The sequence below is a fragment of the Pogona vitticeps genome, chromosome 3 (assembly GCF_051106095.1).
Source record: "Pogona vitticeps strain Pit_001003342236 chromosome 3, PviZW2.1, whole genome shotgun sequence".
In the NCBI taxonomy this organism is placed as follows: domain Eukaryota; kingdom Metazoa; phylum Chordata; class Lepidosauria; order Squamata; family Agamidae; genus Pogona; species Pogona vitticeps.
In genome coordinates this window covers 228,822,177-228,841,267 of record NC_135785.1, presented here as the reverse complement: position 1 = coordinate 228,841,267, position 19,091 = coordinate 228,822,177, and positions in this window count along the sequence as shown.

The following is a 19,091-nucleotide window of genomic DNA, read 5'->3' as shown; positions in this document are numbered from 1 at the left end:
TTGTTAATAATTACTGACAACTGCAAACTGTGATAAAATCATTTTATACCTTTAAATGTTGTCTTTTAAAATTCTAATCAAGCTCTTGAGCTATAATGTCTAGTTAATGCTATCCATAAAATGTTTCAGCCTAATAAAATGTATCTGTCCTACCCTTTCATATCTTAGCTTACGCACAGTATAACTGTGCTCTGATTTGGGTGTCCCTGATTGAAGACTACCATTTAGAGGTGGGCACAAACCAAACTACAAACCAGAATCAGGCTGGTTCATGGTTTGTGGTTCAATTCACGACCCACTTTGCAAAATGAGGTGCTAAGCCTTTCTTCCCTTGGTGCTTCATTTTGCTTCAGCAAGACAGATGCCCAACTGCCACCTTCCCACTGCCCCCATTGCCTCCCTACCTGGTCCTGTCACTGCTGCAGCTTCCACCACTGCTGTCATTGTCAGAGATAGCAGCCTGGCTTCCCTTCCGGGAGCCAAGCCTGCTGTCTCTGCGCATGTGCCCACTGCCCAGCTGAGGGTCAGGTGCATGTGTAGAGGCAGCACCTGAGCTCCTGGTAAACAGTGGAACCAATTACCACAAGAGGTGGTGAGTGCTCTAACACTGGAGACATTCAAGAGAAACTTAGACAACCACCTGGCAGATGTCCTTTGATTTGTATTCCTGCATCGAGGAAGGGGTTGGACTTGATGGCCTTATAGGCACATTCCAACTTCAATGTTCTGTGATTCTGAGCTGGTTCCTGCCTTAGCGTATTCCCACCTACCAGCTGATTGGAGCAAATGGCAGAGTGGCATGGTGGTGGTCACATGAGAAGAGCAGGTAGGCCCTCCTCCACTGGGCACAAACCAGAAAATGAACCATGAGCCGGTTCTGTTTTTCAGTTGATTTATGGTGGTTTGTGACTAACCATGAAACATCACAAACCACATTTTTTCAGGTTTGTGCCCATCTCTACAGCTACCCCCTCTGTTTTTGATGTGCAGATGTGAGTTCCATTATTTAGTTAGACAAAGTTGTAAACCTCGAGCTGCCACAACAACAAGAAAAAGAGCATCAGAAGTTTTATTTGAGATATGTTTCCATGGACCTCGGGTGCTCCACATTATGCAGTGTGGGGAAAGGGTGAGGATGTTGCTGTATACCATGAAAAGAGGATGCGTCAGTATGTTGTGTCTCTTTAAGCTGCAGGTTGCTGAGGCAATTCTGCATAATTGTGTGTAGCAACTATAGATAAAATTTTATTTATGGCCCATGTCACCATGTCATGTTTGCACATGTTCATTCATCAATTCATTTCCTTAATAAACTACAACTCCCTTATTTTGCACAAAAATCCACATTGAAAAGCCACATTTAGTCATATATTTTAGTGGATCTTCCTTCAAAAATTATGCATTTCTAATCTTATTTTTGTAAGAAGAATATTTCTTTGTATAGTTTGATAAGGAAGGCCACCTGAGACCAATGCTAGGCCATAACATCTAGAAAGTGCAAAAACAAGTTAGTTAAGTTCCAGTACCCACAGGACATGGAGATCAGGTTTCTTCGTAATCAGAATTCACAGTGACTGAATTTTTCAAGTAGCAACAAAGCACAAGGCAGTGAGGTTATAAAATCATCACAGGCTTGGATAAACAGGAACAAATGTTTAAAGATAAGAATGCCAGACAATTTTTAGGCAAACAAAAATAACATCCTTCATTTATTGCCTAGTCAATGTCAAATTTGTTGAACATCTATTTGCTCGAAGCTGCACTGCAGAAACATCATCATACCTAAGCCTGGAATTTTTAATAATAATGCCATCCAGTGATCATGGCTATTAAAGTACATTGCTTCTCAAATGGGATTATAATTACTTCTAGGTGAAATGGGACACAAATTCACAGCTTTATACACTGATAAGCATTTTAGGAAAATGTGTGCAAGCCAAGAAGCATCACTTCAGATAATTTGGATAATCTTCTGCCCAATTATTATGGTTGCTCACCCCAATACTGGGAAGATTTATAGATAGAATGGGTTTTTGGTGTAATGCCTATGACTTATGCAGGGAAAGAGTGTTTTGAGATGTTTTGTGTTTTTTAAAAAAAGCAAGATGAGGCTGTATCGTCAGCCTCCCTCTTATTTATTCATTTCTTTATTATTTTTGGATATTTTCCATTTCAAATAATACAGAGACCAAAGCTGGCTTACGACATGGATTTTTAAAAAAATCAAATATGTCTAAAAATTCAAGAAGTTATGATAATGTTAAACCCAATGAAACATATTATTATATTGAAACAACTGCTGAGTTAAAATAATTAAAACCATTTAAACATTTTAAATATCTCCTTCCGCAAAAGAGTTTTTAAAAAGAGTACACATTCCACCATTAAAAGCTCCTTCCTACATGACCTTTAAGGGTAGCTCCACATAGAGTAATCAAGATGTAACAAAGGCTTTGATGATATTCCTATTCAGGTCAATTCATGAAAGGCTGTAGCTGGTGCACTGTATGGATTTGTGCAAAGGCATTCCTTGTCACCTGGGAACCTAGAGTCAGTACAGTCAAGAATAAATAAATATCCAGGAGTTATTGAAAACATGTAACCTTTTGAGAAGTCACAGGTACATTAGTTCATCTTACGAAAAAAAAATCATTCTTATAGCAATGTGCAGAATATTGATCTGTTTCACACTGGGATTTTTTTAAAAAGAAAGCCTATGAGACATCCTCTCTCTCCAGCCCTTGCCACTGTATCACAAAGTAACCTGGTGAACAGGTCTCTGTGCTACAAGCTAAGCCAGTGACTTCATCCTGAATCAAATCCTGGATGATAAGAGGATTTTCCTGCAACAGACCAACAGACCCTCCACCTCAGTGTATTGGAGGACCAACCAAGAATTGCTAGGCTGCTGGGAGGATGGGCCCATGCCCCTCAGTGTGGGTAACTCCAAAAGGGGTCATGAGGGCTAGTCTCCCTACTGAACAGACATAAGGAACAAGGGTTCAACTTGAGTGCTGTGTTCATAGCTTAGGAAGATGTGTTTGTGAATGGAAACCTGGGAAGAGTGTGGGAGGTATTATTTCAGTAATTACTGGCAGGGAGAGATACAGTGAAAGATTCCAACTTGGCTGTCGACAAGGAAAGGAGAATAAGCTGTTGGCTGGCCTTCCCTCCCTTGGTTGTATCCCAGCCAAAGACGCCAACCTGGAAGGTGCCAATGAAGGTAGATCTCTTTTAAAGACCTGAGCACAAAACCTAAAATTTCATGTGAAATTTGAGATGAAATATTTAACAACTCCCTTTATATTAATTGAGACTGAAGATGTAAAACATTTAAATCTATGAAATATCTATTGGGACAGGGAGGGGGAAAAAAACCTCCTTTGTGAGGGAGTGATATTGTCAACCCAGCTTTATTTAAATGTGACTGGCAGCTCTCAGGTACCTTGAGGGATATGTTCCCCAAAAAGCTTTTAAAAGGATGCTTGATACATATATCTGTTTAAAAATGTGAGCAGTTAAGAAAAAAACAACAGCGTCTTTGAGAAATGATTCTTTAAAAAAACACTCCACTTGCAGCATTTCTATTCGGTAAAATATCCTCCCTCCAATTTATAAGCCTGACTTATTTTTAAAGTCACACTTTAAAAGATGTCTTTAAAAAGGGGAAGTTAACAGCATTCAGCACATTTCCTAGAGAATAAATTGGATTTATTGGGACTTATTTCCTTATAACTGTGCTAAGCATTGTACTGTAAATGTTTAGCTACCCTCTTAAAATAATCAAATAACCGGCTTTCAAACCAATAGTTGTTTCAGCTTGATCTTAATATGTGATATTTAGTACCATTAAACAAGATTTGTTTCTCCTAGCTAAACATCACAGGTAGTTGGTTTGGAAAGTGCCACTGCCCTCTCCTTCCAAAAGCACAGTGGACGATACCTAGGACCAAACAGAATGCCACAAAAGTATGCAAGTGTCTGTATTCTTGTTAATGTCCCATGAGAAGGAGCAGAAGTACAGAAGAACATCGTAGCCGATGGATGAAATAAAAGACACTCCAAAAATTAACCCAAGATGTTTAGCATTGCTTTGCTGATTGAAGTACTAAGAAGAGTAAGCTTGAGTGTTACTGATGTTATCTGTGAAAGATCCTCTGTCAGTATCATCTTCTATTGCTGCTGCTGCCCAGTAGCTGCCCTTCAGGAGTTTCTCTGCCCTCTTCTTCATGGGTACCATCAATTCTAGTCTCATAATGTAGACTAGCTTCCTGAACGAACTGCTGTCAGTTTCCTTGACACTTTCAGATCCCTTCACCATATTAAGGTGAGAAAACTTGACAATCAAGAAAGACAACGGGAAAAAAAATCTATTCATTTGAGATGTGGTGTTGAAGGACAGTTTTAGGGGTACTGAGGATTACCAAAAGAAGAAATAAATGAGTTCTAGATTAAATCAAGACTGAACGCTCACTGGAAGTATCAAGGTTTGAAATCTTATATGTATAAAATGTTAAAAAAAATCAAGGGGGCATAGAAAAATAGCCCTGAAAATGAAAGTGCTTTTAAAATTGAGGCTTGAACGACAGCTTACTATTATTTATTTATTTATTTTATTTATTTATTTGATTTATATCCCGCTCATCTGGTAAATCTATACCACTCTGAGCGGCTAACAAGAACATATATACAATTATAATAAAATAAATTAAAAATCAATTAACAGAAAATGACAAAAATCATAGATAATTGCAAATAATAAATAGATAAAGGAGAGAAAAATAAATTAAGTTAGATTAGGTGCTGGCAGGAGGGAAGGCCTTGACATACAGCCATGTTTTCAGTTGAGTTTTGAATGTACCCAGCGTAGGGGCCGCGCGAATCTCAGGAGGGAGATTGTTCCAAAGGCGAGGAGCCACCGCCGAGAAGGCCCGGTTTCGTGTCTTCTCCCTCCGGGCCTCCCTCGGCGTCAGGCTCCTCAGCCTCACCTCCTGGGTCGCGCGGGTGGTCCGGGTAGAGCTTGGTGGGTGAAGGCGTTCCGCCAAGTATCGAGGTCCCAAACCGTTTAGGGCCTTATAAGTGAGCATTAAAACTTTGAAGTCAATACGGAAACGAATGGGCAGCCAATGCAGTCTAGCCAGGGTAGGAGAAATGTGATGGAATTTTCTCCCTCCGGTAAGGAGTCTGGCTGCTGCATTCTGCACCATCTGGAGTTTCCGTATCAGCCTCAAAGGTAGCCCCACGTAGAGCGCGTTGCAGTGATCTAATCTTGAGATTACGAGCGCGTGTACTAAGGTGGTGAGCGCCCCCGAGTCAAGATAGGGCCGCAGCCGGGCAATCCGCCAAAGGTGGAAAAAGGCGGAGCGGACAACCGACGCCACCTGTGTTTCCATGGTGAGCGTCGGGTCCAAATGTATGCCCAAGCTGCGGACCCCACTCACCGGAGCCAGGGTGGCCCCCCCAAACGAGAGAGAGCCAACCAAGCCACCAACCACGGGGGGGCCCACCCTCAGGACTTCCGTCTTGTCCGGGTTCAGCCGCAGGCCATTTTCCTGCATCCATTCCAGTACAGTCCCCAGGCAGCGCTGAAGGGACAGGACGGCATCACCTGCTGTTGGTAAAAAGGAGATGTAGAGCTGGGTGTCATCAGCATACTGATGACACAGCGCTCCACACCCCCTGATGACCCCCGCTAGTGGCCTCATATAGATGTTAAATAGCATTGGGGAGATAATCGACCCCTGTGGAACCCCACAGTTGGAGTTCCACGGGGCCGAGACACTCTCCCCAAGCTGAACTCTCTGGGGACGGTCCTCCAAGAAGGAACGGAGCCAGGCTAACGCCAGGCCACCGATTCCCAACTCGGAGAGCCTCCCCAGGAGGATACCGTGGTCGACGGTATCAAAGGCCGCCGAAATATCGAGGAGGACCAGCAGAGACGTTTTGCCCCTGTCGGCCTCCCTCAGAAGGTCATCATACAGGGCGACCAATGCCGTCTCTGTCCCGTGGCGCGGCCTGAGTCAGCTCTCCTGCCAAGCAAGGTTAATGAACAATAATGTTCCTGACAGCTGAAGGTGTCTTTCTTACAATTTATAAATATGGAGGTGGTGTTTGCAGGTCCTATAGCTTGCACTCTTTGTTCTTTCAATACCTTGGAGCTACAATGTGTTCCAGAGTCTTTGAGCAATAAGCTTTTATTTCTCTAGGGTTTACAAAATGTTAGTCATAACAGTAACATTATCATCACTTGCCAGAAATTAAGTTACAAACATCTGGATTTACTTTAGGTGTAGGAAAAATGGAAGTGCCTATTGAAAAAATATTCTTGAATCTCTAGGTTTTTGGTCCTCTAAACCCTGTGGAAAGGCATTGTTGACAGACTGGAGTGAGATGTGAACATCTGAAAGAATTATACATATAGGGAAATAAGACACACACATTCAGTAACTCATCACATCATTGCAACTCCATGCCATTTTGGGTACCTGAAACCAAAGGATAACAGTAGCAAATGATCAACTTGGATTTTCCTCCACAGATAGAAATTGGACTGGCTGGGTGAGTACTTAGAGTAATTTTTTGTGCATGTATTTTTAATATGCATAAAGGCTAAAGATGACTTAAAGTAACAATGCTTTTTACTGTTTGGAGAAGTATTCTCTGCTGGTTCTTTTAGGCTATAAGCTCCTTTATTTTTTAAATTCAAATGTGATTTGATTTAATTTCCGCCTACAACTTAAGTTTTAGGTTTTTTTTATTTTTGTAGACATTTATAAGGCTTTAAGATAACAATTTATTTTAAGCATTTGTGCTTACAGTTTCCAAAGCTGAAAGAATTGTTTCAACGCATGTCAACTTGTTACTTTTTGAAGAATTTTGTGCTTATGCTCAGTCCGCTGGTGAGTTCTTCAGCAGCGTGGGCCGCCATTATCCCATTCCCGGGATAACACAAGACATCATAGGGTTGCAAGAGCAATTGGAAATAGAGGATGGGGAGAGTATTTAAAGGAAAGCTCCTCCTACTTTGGGCTTCTTCCTTTTCGGCATAGAAGGAGGACGGAGCGCTGCAGCTAGAGCTTGGTCACCATTTTGGATGGAGGTTTGCATCGGCACATCCTCCATGGTTTGCTTAGAGTGCTTCAGCTTTGAAGGGCAGACAGCCCACCATTGATTTGATTGTATTTTGTTTAATTAAAATAATTAAAGGAAATGAAGGGGGGAACGAGTGGCTGACGGGGTGCAGCATGGCTATTTGCTCAGGCTGGCATGCCCACTAGGCTCTCAGGTGGAAGGCTTTCATGGCAGGGATCTGATGTTGTTGTCAGTTCCACCATAGGTTTTACCCCCTTAAAAAGTTGTTTCCTGGGGTAAAACCTATGGTGGTTTATTCTCAGGAACAAAGCAGAGCTTTCATGCATTTTATTATCAATTATAAACCACTACATTTATGTATTTAAATTGTATTACTTAACTTTTGCACTTCTAATTACTTTTAAACTTATTTAACATTTATAATGCATTTAGGCTTCCTTTTCATCCCTCATTACATTTCAGCTTTTCTTACCATTTGTTTCTATATACGTACACTAAATATTTTTTCTCATTTTAATATGCTTTTTATAGCATTTAATTTTGAACCATTTACATTGCATTTGCCTTTTTCCCTTCTTCAGTCTTCTCAAAAGGGTGTCTGCAACAACGTTTTGAGTCCCTTTCACCCCGCGTATTTCAACCTCACGCCGCACTCAGAACATGTTATGGCACTTGTACGTGCTTTTACGTTATGTGCCTTGAAATTTAACATTCTGATCCAAGCAAAACATATCCTGTGTTTGGATAACAGCTTGGCCAATGCCCTATAATGCCAACAGATCACTCAGTTCAGGGAGTTAGCCCCAGGAACCAACGAATTTCATGAGAAGCTACCAGCAGAGGTTTGGCAAATTGGAGGGATGACGCCAAGAGGGCTATAGGCTTGGCCCTGGCACCAAGGACATAGAAGGCGTACCTAGCAGTGAGTACAGAGTTCCAGGAGTTTAGGAGATCGGTGGATTTGGAGCTGATCTGGCTTGCTCCTGTGGAACATCTACAACAACTTATAGTGTTTTTAAATAGGAAGGGATTAGCACCGGGATCCATCCAGGGTAGGATGTCAGCATTAGCTTTTCACGCTAGGATCCACGGTTACCAAGATTATACCTGTGACCTTCGTATCAAGAAAATGAGGCTGGGTTAGGGACTTTAGAGCTCCAATATCCCCGCCATCATTTGTAGGGATGCATATGAGGCTGTGCTATTTCTAGCAGCAACGTTGCTGACATTTTTTGGCACATTAAGAATTAGTGAGGTGGTGGCTTCAGGTAGAGGGGATGTGTCTAAATTTGCCTTACAATGGCACGATGTAGCGCTAGCAGAAGATTCTGTGTGGGTTCACGTCTGCTGATCCAAGGCAGATAAGGGAGGTAGGGGAGAAGATCTTACTTTAGGTACTTGCTCAGTAGCAAACCTTTGTCTGGTAAAAGCAATAGGTACTTATTTAAGTGTCAGGGGACAGGGTCAAGATTATTTTTTTCTACATAAGGCAGAAGGAAAAGAGGAAGCCCATCCAAGAAAGAGCTTTGTAGCACAGTGGTTAAACCGCTGTACTGCAGCCAAAACTGCTTACGACCTGGGGTTCAATCCCAGGTAGCCGGCTCAAGGTTGACTCAGCTTTCTATCCTTCTGAGGTTGGTAAAATGAGTACCCAGCTTGCTGAGAGGGGCAATGTGTAGCCTGCATAATTAACTTGTAAACCACCCAGAGAGTGCTTGAAGCACTATGGGGTGGTATATAAGCAGCACACGTTGCTTTTTGCTTTGCAAGAGAAAAATGTAATTTTGCACTGAATTTGTAATACGTCTATGCAGACTGGTGCTGCAAGATTGACATCCCTAATTTAGAACCTCTGTCTCATAATGGAAGCAGAGACTAAGCAAATTGTTGTCAATCAGGCAATGACCCTTGCATGGTACTGTATCTCGTATGTCACAGCCATAATAAGAAATTTTATGACCCAGGGCAAATGGCACTTTGCCCTTCTGACTTGGCCCTGACTGGTGAGACTTTGGCCAAAATCCTGCTACTACAAACCGCCTGGAGACAGGTAACATTTTCTCTCTCCAGCAGGCTCTTCTTTGCATGGTTAGTTGTTCAAGCCCCCCCACCAAGAAAAAGGAGCAAAATTTAGTGTAACCTCAATTGCCCCACCCTCATTTACAGTCCTGCTATTTGTATTTTCTTCCTGCACTTTCATAGTACTACATGGTGAGTTGTTGTGCACCATCATGTTGCCTCCAACTAATGGTGACCCTATGAATGACCAAATTTCCAAAATGTCCTGTTCACAACAGCCCTGCTCAACTCTTGCAAACTCAAGCCTTTGACTTATTTTAGAGAACCGATCCATCTCCTATTTGGTCTTCCTCTTTTTCTGATTCCTTCAACCTTTCCCAGCATTATTGTCTTTTCCAGAGAATCCTGCTTTCCCATGATATGCCCAAAGTAGGGCAGACTCAGTTTTATCATTTCTGTCACCATAGACAGTTCAGGCTTAATTTGATCTAGGACTCACTTGTTAATATTTCTGGTAATCCAGGGTATCTACAAAGCTATCCCCCAGCAACATATGTCAAATGAATTGACATATTTTCATCTCAGCCTTCTTCACTGTCCAGTCACTCAATCATACATAGTGATCGGGAGGTGGTGAGACTTTGGCTAAAATCCTGCTACCAAACCCTGCATGCACACAGGTAGCATTTTTTGCCTTCAGCAGGCTATTATTTGCAATTTTGCCACCAATGCAGTACCAGTCACATGAAGGAGACCCTGACAGAAATGGGAAAATATCTGTTTTACACAAGCGCTTCCATACTCATGTAAGTGAGCAGGATTCTAACCTCTGTGTATCGGTTTGTTTGTATGGATATTTATGCACATTTTAACATATGATCCCAATGTGTAACACTTATTTATGCATTTTGTGCATATTTATTTAGGCATTTTGCCTTATCTATGTAATTTCCTCATTGACTCAAGCAAGTTGTGTGTATTGTTTTCAATGCCATGACTTTGTAGCTATTTGCATTTGGAAATAGAACTGGATATGGAACAACTGATTGGTTCAAAATTGGGAAAGGAGTACAACAAGGCTGCATATTGTCCCCCTGCTTATTCAACATACGCAGAATACATCATGCGAAAGGCTGGACTGGAGGAATCCCAAGCCGGAATTAAGATTGCCGGAAGAAATATCAACAACCTCCGATATGCAGATGATACCAGTCTGATGGCAGAAAGTGAGGAGGAATTAAGGAACCTTGTAATGAGGGTGAAAGAGGAGAGTGCAAAAAAACGGTCTGAAACTGAACATCAAAAAAACTAAGATCATGGCCACTGGTCCCATCACCTCCTGGGAAATAGAAGGGGAAGATATGGAGGCAGTGACAGATTTTACTTTCTTGGGCTCCATGATCACTTCAGGCGGAGACAGTAGCCACGAAATTAAAAGATGCCTGCTTCTTGGGAGGAAAGCGATGACAAACCTTGACAGCATCCTAAAAAGCAGAGACATCACCTTGCCAACAAAAGTCTGCATAGTCAAAGCTATGGTTTTCCCTGTAGTGATATATGGAAGTGAGAGCTGGACCATAACGAAAGGTGACCACCGAAGAATTGATGCTTTTGAATTGTGGTGCTGGAGGAGATTCTTGAGCATCACCTGGACTGCAAGGAGAACAAACCTATCCATTCTAAAGGAAATCAACCCTGAGTGCTCACTGGAAGGACAGATCCTGAAGCTGAGGCTCCAATATTTTGGCCATCTCATGAGAAGAGAAGACTCCTTGGAAAGGACCTTGATGTTAGGAAAGTGTGAAGGCAAGAGGAGAAGGGGACGACAGAGGATGAGATGGTTGGAGAGTGTCATCGAAGCTACCAGAATGAATTTGACCCAACTTCGGGAGGCAGTGGAAGATAGGAGGGCCTGGCGTGCTCTGGTCCATGGGGTCACGAAGAGTCGGAAACAACTAAATGACGACTGGCATTTGGAAACATTTTTTCTCTAAATCACTCCATAGACCTTGTAAGTGTGAGTATGTTGAAAGAAAGGTTGTTGTTGTTGTTGTTTTGACTTATATACTGCTCTATATTGCTAGAACACCTTTTGGATGATTTACAACATAGTTATACAAACACAACTTTGCTCCCCAGTGAGCTAGGTACTCATTTTACTGAACTCAGAAGGATGAAAGGTTGAGTTACTGAAACCTAGTGGGCTTCTTTTTGCAACAGATTTAAGAAGTATGATAAGGTGACTTTCATCAGCATTCATTTCAAATCAAATGAAATTATTTTCCATCCGTGGTGCTGTGTCCCCTGCTGGAGGGGGGGGGGAACAGACCCTGTCACATACAGCACTGATGGTACCTGTCTGTCATGGGTTTGGAGGGAAAGTTCCATCCTATGGGGAGTGGAAGGCGGGACATCAGGGGGGAGGAGCTGTACTGTATATATATTTGGAGCTGGTGTGGAGAAGGAGAGTTGGAGTCTGTGTGTCAGACTGGGTACAACTGTTCATCAGATAGTACATACCTGATAGGTTCAGGTTTCTATCTAGGTAGCCAGAACTGATAGGTTCAGGGTCTGTGCGTTACCTTAAAGTGTTCCGGGGGAACCAATCTGTTGTATGTATATGATTGGGACTATGCCACGTTCCAGTATCCTATTTACCTGATCCTTTTATTTACCCTGTTTGTTGTTTCAATAAACCTTGTTCTTTTGTTTATTAAAATCCATTCCTGGTCTGTGTGACTCCTTATAGGGAATGGTTGGTGGCAGCATAATTACAGGGTGGGATACTCCAGTAGGTCTGGGGTTGCCACATTGATTGGTGTCCAGCGTGTGGGATACGACTGGTCCAGTTGTCCAGTGGTCCAGCAAAGCCTTGACAAGTGTGCCCAGAGCAAGGGGGGTCTAGTCAGGGAAAATCTGAGGGCGCGTAGGTAATCTTCTAGGCTTACCTCACGGGGAGGTAGGCTAGTGGAAGAACGTGCAAACTCAGATTGGGGGACTAGATTAGGGAGCTCTGAGGCAACCCGTGTGGCGGGAAAGGGCTGAGGCAAAGCTGCGTGAAGTAACAGTGATCTAGCCTGTCTGCTGAGAGGCCTAGCAGAGGGGGTGGATTCTGCCTGGCAACAGTTGCAAGTTGGTGCTGGAGGGACAGCAGCAGTCTATAGAAGGCTGTTTCTGAGGCAAAAGGAAAAAAGTCGTCATTTTATTTTGAGGCGTGACTTTTGAAGGCAGCCTGTTCTGGGGGGATTATGCCCTTGACTTGAAGCCAAATGGCAGAAATGGGGGAAGTGAGAGAACCACAGGGAGACCAAGGTTCTGAGGAGGAATTAGGCTCAGTGCAGGATGAGAGCACGGGAGAACTGACCTCAGAACTCAGAAGAATGCTCCTAGCCCAACAGCATGAACTGAGGGTGAGGGAAATGGAGGAAAGGGAAAGAGAGAAACATAGACAATTTGAAATGGAAAGGGAAGAGAAACAAAGACAATTTGAAATGGAAAGGGAAGAGAAACAGGAAAGGGAAAGGGAGAAACAAAGACAATTTGAGTTAGAAAAAATGGCGTTTGAGCTGAAGAAGCTGGAGATGATGAGTGGAAATAGGGATAACAATAATAATGAGGGGAACCCAGGGAATGGGGAAGGCAGCCTGTCTAAAACTGACCTGAAGAAATTCCCTGTGTACAACAAGGGAGATTGCCCTGAGGTGTTCTTTTCCCTCGTGGAAAGAGCGTTTGTGGACTTCTCAGTAAGGGAAACTGAGAAGATGACCATTATGCGATCTTTAATCAATGGCAGCCTGGCAGAAGTCTATGCAGAGATGCCAGTGGAACTGCTGAAGGACTTCGCTGAGTTTAAAAAACTGGTGTTTGCCCGGCATGGGATAAATGCTGAACAGCTGAGGCAAAAATTCAGGTCACTCACAAAAAAACCAGAGTAGACTTTTACCCAAGTGGGGGCCCAACTGGTGAGGTTGCTAGAGAAATGGCTGTCTCAGGAGGGGACAGAGACCTTCCAGCAGCTCAAAGACCTGATAGCGCTGGAACAATTTTATTCAGTCCTGCATGGGGAACTAAAGTTCCATGTGAGGGAGAGGAAACCTAAATCGGTGACAGAAGCGGCAGAGATCGCAGATTTTATTTACCAAATAAGGAAGCCCTTAGGTGCTGAGGGGAAATCTGTGGGTAAGCCCAAAGAAACCTACAGCAGGTACTCTCAGGGACCAGGGAAAAACCAGCAAGGGGGAGGGGCCCATGTTGAAGGGAAGCCCTCGGACATGAAACCACCAAGACCTCAGATTTTGGAGGGAAAACCAAAACCAGATGAGAAAGACTCCAAGTACAGCAGAAAATGTTATTTCTGTCAAGGAAAGGGCCATCTAATCTCAGAGTGTGAGAAATTAAAGCAACTAAAGGGAAATTTGCCTCATGATTTGAGTGGAACCAAGCCAAAAGCTGTGTTCTGTGTCCAGACAGAGCAAAGCTCCTTGCCATTGAGGGAGCCTGTTACCATGGCTACTCACTCTGGACCAGTTACATCTGCTGATCAGGCTGGGGAAAATGGTCCTCTTGTGGAGGTCAAGCGCTGCTTACTAGTTAGGACAGATTCGCAATTGTTTGAGACCGCAGGGGTGGACGTAGGAATACTTGACTATCAGTATAGGGGGCTAAGGGATACTTGTTCCCAGGTGACCCTGTGCCATCCAGACATTATTCCTAGGAAGTATATAATCCCAAATGAGAGCCTGAAGGTGGCAGGGATTGAGGGGCAGGTGATCTCACTGCCAGTAGCTGAGGTACCTGTGAGCTTTCAAGGCTGGAGGGGAGTTTGGCGTCTAGCGATTTCATTGACTCTGCCAGCAGCCGTGCTCGTGGGAAATGACCTGGCTGAACATGTGAAACGGGTGCTAGTGATTACACGCTCACAAGCTACCACGGGGACAGTTCAGGGGGGTACTGAAGAGGCTGAAGCAGGTGAGGGTAGTCCCGAAGCTGTGGCAGAAACCTTAACCACAGACAGCAAATTTGGCCAAGAGCAAAAGGCAGACGCCACTCTCCGAAAGTGTTTTGAAAAGGTGACAGACACCCAGCTAACACCTGAAACCACAGCGAGATTTCGCGAGAAAAAGGGAATTTTATATAGAGAGACCCTGAGGAATATCTCAAAAGGGGGAGATGGGATCAGAAGTCAGCTAGTGGTACCTGAAAAGTATCGCCCCATGATCTTACAAAGGGGGCACTCTGACATGTTTGCTGCGCACTTAGGGGTGAACAAAACACAGCAGAGAATCACACAAAATTTTTACTGGCCTGAAATAGGGAAGCAGATCAAGGAGTTCTGTAAACAATGTGATGTGTGTCAGAGGCAGGGGAAAAACCGTGACAGGACCAAAGCGAAGTTGTGCCCTTTGCCTGTGATTGACACCCCGTTCAAATGTATAGGAGTGAATATTGTGGGACCTTTGCCCAAGGCCACAAAGAGGGGGAACCGGTTCATTCTCACCATTGTGGACCATGCCACGAGGTACCCCGAAGCCATTCCCTTGACTAACATCGAAACTAACACAGTGGCAGATGCCTTGGTGGGGTATATGTCCAGGATGGGATTTGCCTCAGAAATAATCACAGATTTGGGCACATCGTTTACATCAAAGTTCATGAAACGGTTATGGCAAATCTGTGGAATTAAACACAAGGAAACCACTGCCTATCACCCCGAAAGTAATGGGTTAATGGAGAAGTTCAATGGGACTCTGATGCGCATGATTAGGGCTTACTTGGCAGAGAATCCAAACAATTGGGACCAGAAGCTGCAATCCCTTTTGTTTGCTTATCGATCAGTGCCCCAAGCCAGCACCGGGTTCAGTCCGTTTGAACTTTTGTTTGGGAGAAAAGTAAAAGGTCCACTTGATTTAATCAAACAAAATTGGGAGCAGATCACCCAGGATGACCCACAAGATGTTGTGACGTATATAGACACTTTAATGAATGACCTGAAGAGAAACCTAGAGCTAGCAGCAGAAAACCTGCAAGCTCAGAAGGTCAGACAGAAAACCTGGTATGACCAGAAAGCCAGGGAGAGGCACTTTAACCCAGGGGAGGAAGTGCTTTGGCTTAGGCCCTGCAAAGAGAACAAACTGCAGCTCAAATGGGCAGGACCATACAGGGTCATTTCCAAGATGTCGGATCTGAACTACCTTATAGATCAGGAAAAGACCGCATTTTGCAGCCCTTTCGGTCTATATGAGTTTAGAGTCCTTAGTTTTGGTCTCAGAAATGCACCAGCCACATTCCAAAGGCTGATGGACCAGACCTTAGCAGGGCTCAGTGACTTTACTGTGGCCTACATTGACGATATAGGGATCTTCAGCAATACCTGGGAAGATCACCTGAAACACCTGGAGATAGTGCTGCAGAGGTTAAGTGCAGCAGGGCTAACAGTAAAGGCAAGCAAGTGTCAGCTGGGTAGCCCAGAAATAAAATACTTGGGTCACATAGTAGGGGGAGGAGTGATCAAACCCCTAGAGGCCAAGATAGAAGCCGTTCGTGATTGGCCCAGACCCAACACCAAGAAAAAGTCAAATCATTTCTTGGGTTGGTGGGCTACTACAGAAAGTTCATCCCGAGGTAGCGAGATGGCGACTCCGCTGACCGATCTGACGCGGAAGAAGACTGATGACCGCATCCCGTGGACCAGCGACTGTGAGGAGGCATTCCAGAGGTTGAAGGAGGCGCTCATCCATTATCCAGTGCTGCGTGCTCCCGACTTCGACCGGGAGTTCATCATCTACAGCGATGCGTCTAACAGCGGGGTAGGAGCAGTTCTTTGCCAGGAGGATGAAAATGGTGACCAGCATCCAGTGTCCTACCTGAGTAGGAAACTCCAGAAAGGTGAGAGACATTTGGCAACCGTGGAAAAGGAGTGCCTGGCCATAGTATACGCGATTCAGAAGGCCAAACCTTACATCTGGGGAAGACATTTTGTTCTGTGCACTGACCACTCACTACTGCAGTGGTTAAAGACAATGAAAACCCATAATAGTAAACTTATGAGGTGGGCTTTAAACCTGCAAGATTTTGACTTTGAAGTGAAGGTGGTCAGAGGGTCAATGAACTGTGTTGCTGACGCCTTGTCAAGAAGACCCGACGAGTGAAGACGGCGAAGAAACCATGGACTGTGTATATTTTGGTGACCAAAAGTTAAATGTACCTGTTTATTGAACAGGCTTGGTTTGTATTAATAAAGGTAACTTAATGTATTGCAAATATTAATGTTTAAATGCATAAGTGATATGTTTGACCTAGAGTGAGTAAGTATGGGTTATGGGATTGTATTATAATGTATAACTGTTTATGTGTTTTGATCCTGGTTGTTTTTTTGGAGAAAAGCACTTTAGCTTTTCCCCCGCAAAACAACTTATAAAGAGGGGAGGTGTCACATACAGCACTGATGGTACCTGTCTGTCATGGGTTTGGAGGGAAAGTTCCATCCTATGGGGAGTGGAAGGCGGGACATCAGGGGGGAGGAGCTGTACTGTATATATATTTGGAGCTGGTGTGGAGAAGGAGAGTTGGAGTCTGTGTGTCAGACTGGGTACAACTGTTCGTCAGATAGTACATACCTGATAGGTTCAGGTTTCTATCTAGGTAGCCAGAACTGATAGGTTCAGGGTCTGTGCGTTACCTTAAAGTGTTCCGGGGGAACCAATCTGTTGTATGTATATGATTGGGACTATGCCACGTTCCAGTATCCTATTTACCTGATCCTTTTATTTACCCTGTTTGTTGTTTCAATAAACCTTGTTCTTTTGTTTATTAAAATCCATTCCTGGTCTGTGTGACTCCTTATAGGGAATGGTTGGTGGCAGCATAATTACAGGGTGGGATACTCCAGTAGGTCTGGGGTTGCCACAGACCCCAACCAGGATTCCGGTCATTTTCAAAATCCCCTCTATACAGAACATTATATTGAAGATGGATTCTATTTACTGTATACAGGCTTCTATTACTTCTTGGGAGGGAGTGCTGGAATTCACCTGCATGGAACTGCTTTGACAGAAACATGATCTGTGATTAGTGATTTGGTTAAAGGCAGGAAGCAGCAAATCGGCAAACCCTGACATGTTTAAGGGTAGCAATTTAGATAATTTAAAATGGACAAACTGATTGGTTAATAACACCGACCTGGTTGTTTTGTTTTTGGTGCAATCATTTTCCTAAGTGCAATATTATAAAATAGCTGTAGTCTACCTTATGGAAAATATGTACTCTTTGAAGTGACTGTAATTTTCTACTTCTGTGTATGCAGAGTCTTATTTGCTGACATCAGCCACAAGAATCAGCTATCAAGCTTTTTATTTGCACCACTTCTGCAGAGCCATCACATCTATCAGAATATGAATTAGAGAGAGCAGGACCCAATTCTTTCCGCATTTATTCCTGGACAAACTTACCATAGGTAACAGGATCATTGAGGTGTACAACCGCTGAGTACAGCATTTAGTTTGCAGAATATTTATAATGACATGAACTCAGGTTCCATTTCAGAGCAAGGAAGGAGGGCTGAGGCTTTGAGATACTGCTTTTAGAAGCAACAGCAACAACAAAATAATATTTAAAGAATTATGATTTTGTCCTTAGAGGTTGTTGCCTTACTATGAATTTCAGGTGTGTGTAATGACACAAGTTTGTATAATCCTGAAAATGTTTTAGCTGATCTGAACTATCGTAACACTAAGACTATTCTGACATGCAAAATGGTTTTAAAACATATTTGACCTTCCTCTATTGCCAAGGTACAATTAACCCAGAACTTAGAAAGTCACATTTTTGGACTATAGCGGCCATGTCCAGTTACGTTTTTGGCCAGGAGATTCTGAGTGTTGCAGCCCCAAACCCCTAACTTTTCCAAGCTGTGATTTAAATTTATATATGGCTTTCTGTTCAATGGAATTAAATCACAAGGGGTGTTTGAATAAAACCATATGGGTGTTGACAGGTAGGGGGAAGTATGATGCAGGGAGGAAAGCTTACTGTTCCGTGACTGCTCACAGTAGATCCTTTAAACCTATTCCAAGTTCTAGTTTCCTCCCTGGCTGACATGTATGAAGTCACCAGCTTAGCTCATCTTCCAATCTGTCCTTGTAGCTGTGTAATGACACTTAACAAAAAATAAACTCAATTCTTAAAACTCATAATAATAAAATAAAACTTTAAAAACCCTCTGGTTTATGAATGTGGGCTATTGTGCTTCTGTAACCATGATTCAAAAAGTCAGGAAATGTCCCAACATTGCTGCACAATATCATTTCTGCATTGCCAGCAAGAAAAAGGATGCCACATTTTATATAGCAAAAGGCAGCCTGAATGTTGACAACACCAATGCCAGCAGTCAAGATGGTCTACAGCAGTGGTTCTCAAACTTGGGTCCCCAGATATTCTTGGACGGCAACTCCCAGAAATTCTGGTCAGAACCACAAGTGGTGAAGGCTTCTGAGAATTACAGTTCAAAAACATCTGGAGATCCCAATTTGAGAACTACTGGTCTACAGGACACTGTCTTCTGTTCACTACCATTCACAAAGTGACACAACATAAGGTAAAATCCCAAAGGATGACTCCTTTTCTCATCTGTTAACCACTTCTTACCCAAATATAAAGCAAATTCTGGGACTGTTTTTCAACATGTGTGAATGGTAATGAGCAGAAGAGAATATCATCAACCCTCTTGTCTTTTGGCCAGAAGTTATAGCTTATAGCTATGGACTGAGACAAGAGCCTGAGACCTTCCTGAAGCCAGTGTGAGGTGTAGCGATAGGTTTTTATGAACTACAAATGCCACTGTTCTCCATTCTGGGAATTCAATCTGCCTTAAAAGCATCTTGAAAATACCTGAATGGGTCATACCTAGGACAAAAGACTATTTTTTCTCAGAAAAGAAGCTCTCAGCTACCACCGGGACCAGAACAGGACACTTGGGCAGAGCT